Source organism: Siphateles boraxobius, unplaced genomic scaffold, assembly GCF_051911475.1.
Source record: "Siphateles boraxobius isolate OS27281-9 unplaced genomic scaffold, OSU_SipBor_1 6, whole genome shotgun sequence".
Lineage (NCBI taxonomy): Eukaryota > Metazoa > Chordata > Actinopteri > Cypriniformes > Leuciscidae > Siphateles > Siphateles boraxobius.
In genome coordinates, this window is record NW_027509186.1 from 40106813 (window position 1) to 40121705 (window position 14893).

Consider the following 14893-nt stretch of genomic DNA (forward strand, 5'->3'; position numbering starts at 1 on the left):
ACTGAGAAGTGGCCACTTTTCCTACGTTTAAAGCATACGCGGCATCAGCCGGATTAATTTATACGGGCCGTAAATGAGTGTGTGTCACTGAATCGGCCGTGCTTGTGTGTAGGGGTGAGCACTGGAAAGTGGGCACATTTCCTACGTTTAGATCATACGCGGCGTGAGCCGGTTTCAATGGGATGGGCCATGGATAAGTGTGTGACACTGAACGGGCTGTGCTTGTGTGTAGGGGTGAACACTGGGAAGTGGGCACATTGCGTACATTTATAACACCTTCGGCGAGAGCCGGACAAACAGATATAATGCTCTTTTTGAGATTTATCTGGGTAGCCGTAAAAATGGCTTTTGAGTACAGGTGAGCGGGTCGTATGACAGGCTCGTTGGCTGCAAAACATACTTCTCCAGCCTCCTTTGTTGAGGGAGCTGAGAGAGTGAAGCGTGCTGTTTTTGACGGTGGTCCGGCCGCGGCGGGACTTAGCCATCTTTGTCTTCTCTGGAGTGTCAGGAAGACTTTGGAGGCTCAGGTATCAGCGCTATCTTGGGCTTGGGTCCCCGGGGGGAGGCGGAATGTGGCGGCTTGAAGGGGGCGAGCGCTGCTGAGAGTCCCTGTACGGCGACGCTGTGAAGCTGGCGGCTGAGGCAGCGGATGTGCTGAGTTCCGGTTAGGCGGCTGTTTCTTAAAGCGACCTGTCGCGGAACTAGAGCATCTGGGGATGAAATGTCGCATAACCTGCGACGTCTTCTGAACCTCAGAAAAACGCTCGGTGAAGCCTTTGAATGCCGGGCCGAAGAGACCGGAGGGGGACACGGGGGCGTCGAGAAAGGTAGCTCTGTCAGACTCCTTCATGTCGGACAAAGTAAACCATAGATGTCTTTCAGTGACAGTGAGGGACGCCATAGTCCTTCCAATGGCCTGTGCAGCGGACTTGGTGGCTCGCAGTGTTAAGTCCGTCACGCTTCTGAGGTCTGTAAAGCTTTCAGTGTTCGGGCCCGCCTCGTCCATAACACAGAGAAGGTTGGCCAGATAAATTTGCAACACAGCCATGGAAAAGCGCTGAAGTGGCTTGACCGGCGGCAGTGTATGCGCGACCGACGAGAGCCGAAGTCGTTCTGCAGGCTTTCATAAATGCGTGGCTACCGATTCCTCGACCAGAGGAATGGAGAGGTAGCCCTTGACTCTCGCGCCGTCGACAGTGGACAGCTCGCTCGCTCGCACGCCGCTCGACTCTTGCAGGGAAGGGGCGGGGTCCGGGATGGAGCCCGACCATCCTTCACTTCCAGAAGCGAGGAGAGAGCAGGTGTCCTCCTCCACGATGTCCCCGTGGCCCTCGAGAAGCACGGCGGGGGTAGTGGGCGGCTGGCCGGCTGTGATCAAGCGACGAGAAGAGTCGGCTTTGGCTGCAATGCAGATGGTTCGTCCCGCTGAAGGCTCGTCGACGGCTCAGGCTTTTTCAAGAGAGTCAGCGATGAGAGTTCTTCGCTAAAGAGGTGAAAAATCAAGGAACACCCTATCTGGACTTGGCTTATATAGAGATAAGCCACGCCCATTCTGGCGGGACGTGACGCGCGAGGGCGCCCGCGCCCTCATTGGTGCTTATGTCACGAATAGTCCATCGATAGGCTGCAGCAGTTTCCGCAGAGCAACCAATAGGCGCGCGAGCTGCTTCGCCTAGGTCTGCACTGTGCAGAAATTCGTTTTAAATAATGCAAAATTAAGGATAATTTTTGGCTTCAGTATTCTCGAGAAAAGGGGCTCTTCCCATAGCATAAGCTAGCTTACGCAACACGAGAGTACTCTCTTAAGAGAACTATGCTTACAAGGTTGAGAATAGGGCACACAAGATTAAATGCCAAAAGTTAATAGGAAAACACCAGACTGGATTATGTATTTATTGTGGAGAAGTGAAAAATGTCAAACATATACTTTTGATATGTAGAAAGTACTCTGAAAAAAAGATAAGAACTAGAGAGGGAAATTGCATTGAGTTTAAAAAACCTATTCAGTTTGCCTGGCACACAATCTATAATTAAGAATGTTATGAACTTTATGAAAGAAACTTTAGGTTTAGGTTTTCTTATGTTTTTTTTTATTTTTTTATTTTTTGTTTAGTTACATATATAAAACATAGACTGTAAAAAAATATGGACGTAGTGTCTGTGACGTCACCCGTAGGTTTCTGAAGAGCGTTTTTGAAGCCTAAAGTGGGCGGGGCCAACCGTCGCCATCTTGGCAGCGTGTCATCTCTCGTCACTCCCGGATAAAAGAAAATGGGCAAAGAGGCGGGACGTGGGTGGAGCTGAGGTGCTAATGCTATGCTACTGGCCTTGCGCTAAAGTGACAGCTGAATGTAGAAGTAAAGCCAATAGTTAAAGTTCATATTTTTGCCCTTCGAAATACTATAATAATTAAAAGACGTAACTAAAAGTGAGACTATGTGTATCGTGATGCATCATTATTCTGCTAGTTAAAAATGTATTATCATGCAGTAACTTACAATATTGCTCTGAGCCAGGGGCTCAGATGTATATAACTTCTTCTATACTAAAATGTATATAACTTATTAAAAAATAGATTTTTTTTTAACCATCGCTTTGGCGCCCCCATGATGCGGCGCCCCTATGCGACGCATATAGCGCATACCCACTTTTTGCGCCACTGCTCTGAGCTTGTAACGTTACGTGTGACAGTGATTCATGCAGTCAGCGTGGCATCGCACGTCAAGTTCGTAAAGAGCTTAATTCAGTTCAGTCGATTTTAAAATCTTTAAAATCTCTCAATTTCTCAAATGGGTTAAACCAAAAATATTACCTCAGATGTTCAAGTAAATGCACTAGAAATCCGCGCTCATTCAAGGGTGTGCATCTATAGCATGGACGGAGAGAAAGCACTGACACCTACAGGTTTTCATCTCACGGTACTTTTTATTTAACACTTAAAAGTTAAATAAGCATATCTGTTCCGTGAGAGCAACGGTACCGCATAACGAGTGTAGCCTGTATACTCCAAAAAGCAATGAAATTGTCAGACATCCATTAGTGCATGCGAGGAAAACAACTGGAAATACAGCGCTGGTTGTTCTCTCCATACTCTACAACGACAGAATCCAACGACGTGGGCAAAGGTATAATGCGTGTATTAAATTGTATGAAATAATCCCGAAAAAAGCACAAACACTGCAGAGATGGCAAGTACAGCAGCTGCTGGAATTAGCTGAGGGTGACGTGAACAGATAGACAAACGTCGGCTAGCAGTTACAGCAGCCTCAATCCACCTGTCACTCAAGTGGCCACGCCCTTAATTATGCAGAACTTTAAATATTAATCAACTAAACCGATGAGTTATAAAAAAATTCACCCCCCTCACAGTTGTTATGAAAGGCAAAATTAGCTGTATAGACCTAGGCCACATAGAGAACCAGGCTGTAAACATGTTTTTTTCTGCTGTAAAGTTGGTAATTTTAACATGGGGGAGATACAGATTTGACTCACTTGTGCAGCCAGCCTCAAGCGGCCAGTCAATGCATTGCAGTTTAACTCACTTCCTTGTTGGTTTCAAGAGAGAGATGGGGAGGTTGCCGCTTGATATAAAATGACATCCCAATGAGTTTACACCTCAATCCAGAAGATGGCGGTAATGCGCATTGTTTGCAAACTGCCAATAAAAAAACACAGATGAAGAAGAAGATCCTCATAAAGCATATGCAAGATCAAAATGGCAGGAGTATTGGGTGGATCAGGATAAAGGGAGACATTTATATAATATACAACCAGAAGTGGGTATAGGAAGGATAGAGTGTAGGAGTAGAAGAGAGGAAAGTATAATTACACGGTTAAGAATAGGACACACAGGGCTCAATTCTTCATTGAAATTAATAGGGAAACATCCAACAGGGAAATGCCAACATTGTACTCATTTAGAAACTGTGGAGCATATTTTATTTCAGTGCACAAAATACAGTCAAGAAAGAAACCAGCTTTTTCAGTCTCTCAGAATGATCAATCAGAATAATTTCACAATGCAAGGTTTATTAGGGAAAACATCTAGTAACACTTATCACTTTGTTATTAAGTATCTGAGAGACATAGACTTAGCCAAGAGGATTTTTTTTTTTTTTCTTTTTTTCTTTTTTTTTTCTCTCTAAGTTCCAATATCTCTTGATTCACACTCCAGCCCAGTCGGTGGCGGTAATGCACCGTTAAGTTGGTTTGCCAACCGCCATAAAAAACAAAAGAAGAAGAAGAAGAAGATCCTCATTGTGAAGTTTTGTTTTGCCCTGGTGAACGTTTCTTAGCGTTTCTGTATGTGGTTTTGTCTTTCCGTGGATTACTCTTGACCTGTTTCTTCTCTTCGTGATTCTTTGCTGCCTGCCCTCCCTGTTTTCTATTGTGGACTGATTTATGTAAGTTTGCTGCCTGACCTTATGCCTGTTTTCAGATTACGAGTTGCTTTGTCTCTACTGTTGGTTTTGCTTGTTATTCACCCTGATTGTACGACCAAGATTACAATAAAGCTGCAAATTATCTTCTCTTTGCTGAAGCCTCTTTACAATTAAGGGAAGTTTTGAGTTAATATTATAGAAGTGCCATGAAACTGAAATAAGGTTATGTATGTGTTTTTCTGCCAACAGTTTGATGTATTTTTGGACTTTTATTAACGCGCGTTTAAAAAAAATCTCCACATATCATTTTGGTGGATTGAGTCTATGGAAATGTCGTTTAAATGGGTTTAGCTTTCATGTTGATGTTAATGTATGTTTATAGCCATATCTGTGACCTGTGTATTAGATGAATTGTTAGGGAGGACAGTAATTAATGTGTCTTTTCTCATGCATCCTTCAGCTGAAAGAGTGAATCTGAAGGTATTTGTGTTGATTATCTCTAGGGCTGCACGATATTAGGAAAAAATGACATAGCGTTATTTTATTTTCTTGCGATATGAAACCAATTTCACCAGATGACTTGAATAGCTCTATTTGGAAAGAGTGAATAATTCTAGAATGACTGAGGTGATTTTGTAGTGAAGTAAATCTGCATAGAAAGTAATAAACATTAGACAATAGAACAAAGATATAAATGCTAAAAAAAATTCAGGTAAATCTAACTTTATTCAGGTTCAGAGTCAGACATTGAATAATCAAATGCAAAATAACACTGCATATAGTCTTAACTGTATAAATTAAATATAATTAATTTAATTAAAGCAGCAAAAGACATTTTTTTTGTTTCTTTTTTGTTGTTTGATTAACATTGGTGACAAATTGCTGCGATTTATATTATAGGGTTTATTATTAAGACGGGTGCACGGATCCAATACGATGAATGATATGCATCCATTTTCTTTCTCAATTGTTTACAACACTCAGGGTATACACATTAATTGCGCAGATATTAACATAAATACATAATTTTCAATAAAAAGAATTGATAATCGATTGCAAAAATTAACCAGATTAATCACAAATTTTATTGCACAACACGGTTTGTAAGTAATCAGCAATATTTTAAAATTTATACTAGAGGTCGATTGATTGTGGATTTTACCGATATTTAGGTTTGACTGCACATGCCGATAACCAGTTATTCAACCAATATTTTTTTTAAATGGATACTGGGATTAAAAACAAACATAACACTCCAAGTTATACAGTGCTGAACTGAAATGTGCTAAATGAAATAAATATATAAATATGAATATTAAAATGAGAAGTTCTACAGCACAAACTCTACAGAAAATAATTTAAACATTAAAGTATTACAGGTCAAATGTGTTTCTTTAGCTATAACCTAGAAACATAGCCTACAGGTGCTGGTCATATAATTAGAATATTTCAGTAATTCCTTTCAAAAAGGGAAATTTGGATATTATATTCATTCATTACACACAGACTGATATATTTCAAATGTTTATTTCATTTAATTGTGATGATTAAAACTGAATCCCAAATTCAGTATCTCAGAAAATTAGAATATTAGTCAAGTCAAGTCATCCTCATTTATATAGCCTTGCGCTTTTAACAATGTAGATTGTTTCAAAGCAGCTTTACAGAGATAAACATATAATTTAAGGTAACAGAGATTGGTTTAGTTTTATAGTGGTTCTTGAAAAATGTTTTTTCCATCTAAAGTTAGTTTTGATTGATTCACTTCCGTCTAAATGATCATTTGTTATTAAATTAGGGGCCGCTAAGACGACACCATTCTCTCTAAACAGACTTTAAACGTGAACCTGTGATAGACGCTGATGGCGTTCACATGCGCATTAAGAATTGATTCTATAGTTATGTGCGTTTGAATATATGTGCGCAGGTTTGTAATACCTTACAAACCATGCCTAAACAAACTACTTGTCTATAAATTTTGATGCAGAATTTTATTTTATCTTATCACTTCGGGTAGGTACGCGAACCAAAAAAAAAATCCACAACGCTTTATCTGTAGAGTGGTATAGATATTACTTAAGACAAATACAAAAAAAGGATTTTTAGAAATGTTGGCCAACTGAAAAGTATGAACATGAAAAGTATGAGCATGTACAGCACTCAATACTTAGTCGGGGCTCCTTTTGCCTGAATTACTGCAGCAATGCGGCGTGGCATGGAGTCGGTCAGTCTGTGGCACTGCTCAGGTGTTATGAGAGCCCAGGCTGCTCTGATAGTGGCCTTCAGCTCTTCTGCATTGTTGGGTCTGGCGGCATCTTCCTCTTCACAATACCCCATAGATTTTGTATAGGGTTAAGGTCAGGCGAGTTTGCTGGCCAATTAAGAACAGGGATACCGTGGTCCTAAACCAGGTACTGGTAGCTTTGGCACTGTGTGCAGGTGCCAAGTCCTGTTGGAAAATGAAATGAGCATCTCCATAAAGTTGGTCAGCAGCAGGAAGTAGGGCTGAACGATTAATTACATTTGCGATAATATCGCGATATGATAAATGCGATTTTCTAATCGCAAAGGCTGTGATTAGACCTCTATGGATTAGATATGCCCTTGACATGCGCGAGTAAATCACGTTTTATGATCAAACGAGACAAAACCAGAAGCTGAAGGAATGTTAGTGTCAAAGAGGAACAGTACATCAGTCGTGTGGTGGGTCTATTTTGGCTTTAAAAAAAAGATGATGTTGCCCAGCGTCATGTATTGTGCAAAACCTGCCTTGTTACAGCTACTTCAAGGGGCAACACTACCAGACATCCAAAGTCTACCGGAAGTTCCGTCAGTCTCCCGCATATTTCGGCTCCCTGATGCCCGCAAATTAGTTAAAATCTCCCGGAATCTAGAGCGCGCAAGAAAGAGCGCGAATGCTAGACAGAAGAGACTGCTCCAAACCATATAGCGCGTGCACGGCGGAGAGGGAGAGAGCGAGGGTGCTTCTCATTTCTTATTTGTGCATCCTCATTTCCTTTCCTGGCTTCCTTTCCTCGCGCCTCAGCTCCACCCCCTGTAGGATGCGAGGGAAGGACGCAAGGAAAGAAAATGAGGACGGAGGAATCGAATGAAAGCTTTTTTTATACATTGGAATACTTGATCACTCGAGCATCGCTTCATAGCGTCATCAGCAGCGCTCAAAGGATCTCCCTTATGTCGTTGAAGTTTGTTTAAGAAATTCATAATGAATAATAATGAAGCAAGATACCCTGTTGAAATATGTGAGATGTGTGGTTTATATAAACAGCAAGAGTAAAGTATAAATTCAAATTATTGTGACCGATGTGAAGGGGGAGGAGAATTTATGCGTGCGTCACGTTTAGTCAATAAAACGCTTCCGCATAGGATACACCCGTGTATCCTCACTCATAACTCCTCTGGAAGCCTCCTCACTCCTCGAGGTGCAATTAGAGAATTGAGATGTCCTTCAAGATGGCTAAACTTGATTGGTTTCCGGGTCATAGGATGGAGGACAGAGGAGCGAGGAGACGAGGAGGGATATTGAGAAGCACCCCGAGAGACCTTGCATGTGTGTGCCTCACGAAGCGCATGTAAGTCAGAGAGCATCCTGATTGGCCTGTCTCAGCAAGACAACCAATCAATTGTCAGTGTGGGTGGGCTTCTGAACCAGTATCACTATATATATGCAGATATATATATATATATATATATATATATATATATATATATATATATTAAATATAAATATAAATACATGTATTATTTTATTTTATATTTTTCTTTTTTACAATTGTTATATTGTGTTAACTTTGATTTACCTAAATATTTTCAGAGAGGTACAGGCAGGTATTTGCTCTCCTTTATTTTTCTGCACTTTGTGTGTAATGTTACTGACTGGAGAGATCAGGAAGATGTGTGTATATTTTTATTATTATTTATTTATTTATTTAAAGACTGTCTAGCACAGGGGTGCCCATGCTTTTCTGAATGGTGATCTACCTTTTAAGTGACTGGGTCAGAATGATCTACTACTCACATTACATTACGTGTAGGGGTGGGAGATATTGACAAAAATGAATATCTCGATATTTTTTTTCAATATCTCGATATCGATATTCAGACGATATTTTTGCAATCCTTCAAAGAAATGTGTGAAAGCTGGTAAAGAAGGTCCAGTTAGTCTTTTGACTTGCTGCATTTCACCTATTATTGTATAGAATTACTAGTACATAAAGATATGAGACATTATTGATTTAAAGACTCCTAAACTTTTTAAAATAATAAAATATTATTCAATAGTCATTATTCAAAGTCTTTATTGTTCTTTTATATTTTTAATAGGGGTGTAACGGTTCACAAAATTCACGGTTCGGTTTGATACGATACAGTGGTGTCACGGTTCGGTATGTTTTCGATACAGCAAAAATAAATAAATGCCATAGAAATTTCCTATTTATTAATAGAAAAATTATTTTTAAATAATTGTGAATTTTCCTACATCTTGAAACTTTTAGTTTTATAAATGGGGGTAATCTTTGAAGGATCAACAAATAATGTTTTGGTCATCACATTAAAAATAAAATTTAAATAACATATAACATTTGAGTTTTGAAGTGCTGGAAAAAGATGTGTGACGTACTTGAAAGCATTTTAATATTTCTGCCAAACTTCCATGGTTACAAGTTAGTGTTACTACATTAAATCCATGGTGAATGATCTGTGGACTTAAAACCTATAACTAGTTCATTCATGGAACGATCTTTCTCCTGGTTTCCACGTCAGTAGAATGGTATGGTCCGTAAAGCACAAATTAATGAGTTTCGTTCCGCTTTCATTACATTTGCCAGTTGATGTTGCGCAACATTGTGGTGTTCGCTCCAGCGCGGATTTTGGTCGGCAGGAAAAATGGTCCACCCACCGGAATGGTTCGGTTTGTAATGCGTACCAAACCGATCTCTTGGGAAAATGTATTCCATCTTTTGGACTCATACAACGCAATTTTCTAATGATGCAATCACGAAGCTCGCCACTCGAGGACGCCACAGACATTTAAGAAAAACTATTTAACTTAAGATCATTTTTCCACAAACAACGCATATTTTGCCTTCTCTTTACGATTTTGGATTGTTGCTTCAACCTAAACGTCATAACACACAGGTAAGAACTTCGTAGTTGTATATTGCAAATTAGTAACTTTAGCAGCGTACTCTCGTGCAATTGAAGAACGATCGTGATTTTGTACAAAAAATAAAATACAGTCAAACAAACCCCTACAGTATTAAACTCGCTACATATAATTGTTTAGAAGGTTATAGTGTGCGTTATTTGTTTTCTCTTTAACTTCCTTCAGCTCTTTTCATGTTTGGGGGGTCGGATTGTACAAATTATGAAATATTCGATATCCCAATTTTGCATAACGTCCAGACAACAATTTGGATATTATCGTCTAAACGATATATCGCCCACCTCTAATTACGTGTCTTTTTTAATGTATCAAAACAAACACACAGTGTCATATTGGCTGCTATTTTGCTTTAATGTTTCACACTTAAATCATTATTCATTTATGATTGAGTTTAATTTCCATACCAACACTAAAAATACAGTAACAACAGTAACATAGTCCACAATAGAAGCTAATCAACATGCATGTGATTTCATACACAGTGGCACTTACATCACATTTCCCATACAATTCAGTGCATTTACAGTACATCGAAATCCACACATTGGAATGCAACTTTACCTATTCAGGTAGCAGACACATACACACACTCACTCACTCACATTGAAATGTAACTTTTTTTTTAACACTAGGATTTTCTTTTAACATGCATACAGTGACATTTGGCCTAAATTACACACTATATCACACTACAATTCACTGTTCAAACAGTGAAACTTTCAGACAATGAATTTACTTTATGTACAATAAGTTGCATGTTGTCATTTTCTTGCATACTCATGGCATGTTCACATCAGTGGTCAGTACCTTATTCAGATGATGACTTGAATTGGATGGAGTCCACCAGGGATGCATAGTGCGGGCAATAGCTACTGATAGCCAGTCTAAGACAGGCCTCCAAATGATCGTCGGTCAGGGTGGAGCGGTATTTGGATTTGATAAATTTCATATGTGAAAAGGTCGATTCGCACAAGTAAGTAGACCCAAACATTGCAGTCAGTGATGTTGCACATTTTCTCATGTTGGGATACATAAAGTAAACTCCAGAATTGTTCATGGGCCCTAGACTTCAAGTTAATATCCACTTGTAGTGTCAAGAGCTCATCTTCAACTTCAGCAGAACTGAGCTGAAACATTGTTGCGATTTTTGAGGCGAGGACATCGACCTCAGCATTCTCCAGAAAAGGGCAGCACATAAACGTGGCAACTGGCTCGAGTAGGGCGAAGTCTTGAAATCTCCTGTCAAAGTCTGACAGGACGGTGTCAATCTGTTCTGCATAACATGCACTGTCAATCTCTGTTAAGTCCTTCCCTTGATTATTCAGCTCAGATGCAAGGTTTCTAAAGTTCCCCAGATCATGGCGTTGGTCTTTGAAGAAAGTAGTTTAAGTTTTCCCTTGAAGGCGTTCACTGTGCTTATCATATCGATCACGATTTTGTCTTTGCCCTGTAATTCCACGTTCAGCTCATTGAGCAAGTTCGCCAGATCAGTTAAAAACGCCAAATCAAGCAGCCAACGATCATCATTAAGTTGCGTGTATTCCGCATGTTTGTTGTCATGTAGGAACTGCTTTACCTCGAGAAGGAGATCGCGGAATCGTTGCAGGAATTTCCCCCTACTCAACCACCTTACGTCCGTGTGAAGCAGTAGCTCTGAGCGATCGCTGCCAGCCTCCTCAAGATGCAAGCGGAACAGTCGTCTTTGAAGAGATCTAGCACGGATAGAGCAGGCTACTTTGTTTGCTACGTCCATAATTTCTTTCATGTTCAACATTTTCGCACACAACGCTTGTTGGTGTATGATACAATGATAACTTAAAAAATCAGGAAACGCTTCATCCTCTCGGCATTTGGCAACAAATCCATTAGAGCGGCCGATCATGGAAGGCGCACCATCGGTGGTGATTGACACCAATTTGCACACTGGAATCTTATTCTTGTCGATAAAGTGTTTGAATATCTCAAAGGAGTCATCCCCTCGTGTGTGTGCGTTCATATGCAGAACTGCTAAAAGTTCCTCTTTTGCAGTCATGTCGTGGAAGACCATTCGAGTAAAAATGCACAATTGGGCTTTGTCTGTGATGTCCGTAGACTCGTCCATCTGTAGCGAGAAGCACTCGCAACAGTCAATGTCCTTAGCAAGCTGCTGTACTAAGTTGTCACCCATCATTTCGCATCACCTGGTCACTGTATTTCTTGTCAACTGAACAGCTTTGACTGCAGACATTATTTCTGTTTTTTTCGTAAAGTCTTTCAACAAAGAATCCGCAGCCTCAATGAAGGCTTACTTCACCATTACTCCATCCTGGAAAGACTTTTTGTGCCTAACGATCGTCCGACTCACCCGGAACGATGCCTCTGTTGCGGCCTTCGCTTTCGCTGTTGGCCGAGTGAAAAGAGACTACTGTCCAAGAAGCTGAGACTTCAACTCCCTCACCTTTCTCTTTCTCAATTCAATGCTTGGAGAAAAGTCTGTATCAAAGGTTTGATGAACCATTCTAAAGTGTCTCTCTACATTCCCCTTCTTTGGAAGTGCAATGCTGGATCGACAGATCAGACGGACACACTTTGAGTATGACATCGTGAATAAGAAGTCATCTTCCCATTCCTGATGGAAATGGTAAGTCTTTGCTTTTTTAAATTCTTTTACTCCCTCATTCATTGTGGTATAATTTTTGTTTGTCTACAGATAATAAATGAGCAATAGAGAAAAGCAACGGTAAAACGAAAGCAATGGCGCATTTCTGTAGTCGACTGTCGAGATCAGCTCTACAGAATCTTTGGTAGATATGTTTATGGTTGTTATGGTAACGTAGTGTAAAAAACTTTCTAGCAACCAGCAGACTGGCCTGTCTACACGTCAATCAGCGGGCACATGGTAATATAATGACATGATAGGATGGATTGCTTTTCTGAAAAGGCGTGTTTTTTTTTCCGGGTTTTTTGTTGTTGTTTTGTTCTGTGAGCTACCGTCATTGGCTCTGCGATCGACCAGTCGGTCGCAATCGACGTATTGGGCACCCATGGTCTAGCAGTTTACAGATTGCGTTTAAAAAGTGCAATCCACATGTTCATATGACGTTTCTTAAAGTGAATTATCTACAAAACTGAGTGTGGTAAAGCCACAGATTTTTTAAAAATATATATTTCTGTTTTGATGTTTACAAGATTGGAAGTTGGAAGTTCAAATATACTATTGTGATTGAAGTAGTTAAATAAAAATGTCAGTCATCAATTCATGCATCACCTCATGTCATCATAACTGGCTTATAACATCATAGGGCTTCCAGGAAAGAACAGTTTCATACAGAAGAAAAAGAGCTTAAAAAATAATCGCATATCGAATCGCAGTCGCGATATTGGTGAAAAAATTAATTATTTATTTTCAATAATCGTTCAGCCCTAGCAGGAAGCATGAAGTGCTCTAAAACTTCCTGATAGACGGCTGCGTTGACTTTAGACCTCAGGCCTGAAAAAAAAAAATATTTTGGTTCCTGTTGGTTGTCAGTTGAGGTCTTGGGTCGGTGGGGATTTTTTTTTTTTCCTTTTTTTTTCAGTGGCAGCAAGAGATAGGTAGGAAATTATTATAATATATTATATCTATATTTTTTCATAACATAGCCTACCTATACCGCCTTGTGTGTCCCAGCATGTTACACACACGCTGATTTTAAATGTGTGTACTTTTTTCTACTCCAGAAAACCAGACATCTCAAGCAATGTTTCATCTATACCTTTAATTGTATTAACCTCAATACAAACGGGGGAAACACGGGTCTAAACACGGTTTAAAACAACAACAACACGGTTTAAAACAATCACATGATATGCATATTTTTAGGAACACATCTACAAAAATATGGCTGTATTTCAAGTTGATAAAATAATTTAAAATCCAAATCAGTTTTGTTTGTGCCCACGCGCCACGCCCTCCCGGGATCTATAACGTTACCCAGGCTACTTTCACTTTAAAAAATGCATCATAACCGCGCGTGCGATATTCAGTCGTCAAAATGGATGCTGAGGAGCTGAAGAAAAGAATAGCTAGTGGAGATTGTAAAGTTGTCGACAATACGTCATCAAAAATCAAGTCCAGTGTGTGGGAGAAATTTGGAGTTATCTGAAGAAAATATTGTGAAAGGCATATATTGTTTTCACATAACTATAGAATCAATTCTTAATGCGCATGTGAACGCCATCAGCGTCTATCACAGGTTCACGTTTAAAGTCTGTTTAGAGAGAACGGTGTCGTCTTAGCGGCCCCTAATTTAATAACAAATGATCATTTAGACGGAAGTGAATCAATCAAAACTAACTTTAGCTGGAAAAAACATTTTTCAAGAGCCACTATAAAACCAAACCAATCTCTGTTACCTTAAATTATATGTTTATCTCTGTAAAGCTGCTTTGAAACAATCTACATTGTTAAAAGCGCTATATAAAAGAGGATGACTTGACTTAACTTGATTGGTTGATTAGATAATTGCATTTATGAGAAATTGAACAGGTGTTCCTAATAATCCTTTAGGTGAGTGTATGTTTTAGTAAGTATTGTGAAAGTTGCTTATGCCTACATACAAACGTAGGCTATGTTCTTTCTTTTAAATAAAAACGTGGCGTTATCGTCATCTATGATTATGTTTACACCCTTGGTTTGAGCATGTCACACTATGGCTTGTACGTTCGCTTCATTTCATTCACTGTTCGCACTTATTAAACGCGCCCCGGGGCTGAATTTCAGCCATATCTATATATAATAATATTAAACCATTTGTCTGTGATGCATTTTTGCTATTCGCAGTCCAGAAGAGAGAGAGAGCAATCCCTCACGCGGAGCCACAGCGCGCACAACACGACAGCCCTGCTTAATGAGTTACAATGAGGACAGAACTAAACATTCAAACGTGGTTACATTTTAGATCTGGGATATTATTCTAATTTTATTTTAGCTTTCAAAAATTAGAAAAAGAAGATATTTGAGATGAAATTGAACCATTAATGTGAATCAAACAACAAAAGGCAGAGAAAATCACTCACAGCTCTTGAATGAATAACTTAAACTTAATAAGCATTAATCTATCTATGATAAACTATGCAGTGTTATTTTACACTTGATTACTAAATTAGATTTCTTTTCAGACAGAAACACTTACCTGAAAAGTAATTTTAGTAGACCTTCCTGAAATTAAAGCACTGTGTATATAATTTGTATCTTTATTTAATTGTATTCTTTTTTTGAACAAGTGTTTGTACTTGTTTTTGCTGATTGTATCCTATCTCATGTATATAAAACAAAAAAGCCTGCACAGTGCTGCATAAATAG

The 14893-nt window shown here is 39.4% G+C and overlaps 2 protein-coding genes and 1 long non-coding RNA gene across 3 annotated transcripts in view; 2 read left to right on the forward strand and 1 right to left on the reverse strand.

The window, feature by feature from the left end:
* Positions 1-14893, forward strand: part of LOC143715491 (uncharacterized) — a 659702-nt gene that overhangs the window by 623560 nt on the left and 21249 nt on the right. The window lies entirely within an intron of this gene.
* The window catches only part of LOC143715460 (uncharacterized), a 263726-nt gene that overhangs the window by 119894 nt on the left and 128939 nt on the right, over positions 1-14893 (forward strand). The window lies entirely within an intron of this gene.
* On the reverse strand, positions 2125-2757 carry LOC143715507 (uncharacterized). The gene is made up of 2 exons (XR_013195782.1): positions 2683-2757; positions 2125-2519 (listed from the first exon to the last, which is right to left on the reverse strand). It is a non-coding gene; the product is annotated as an uncharacterized LOC143715507 (long non-coding RNA).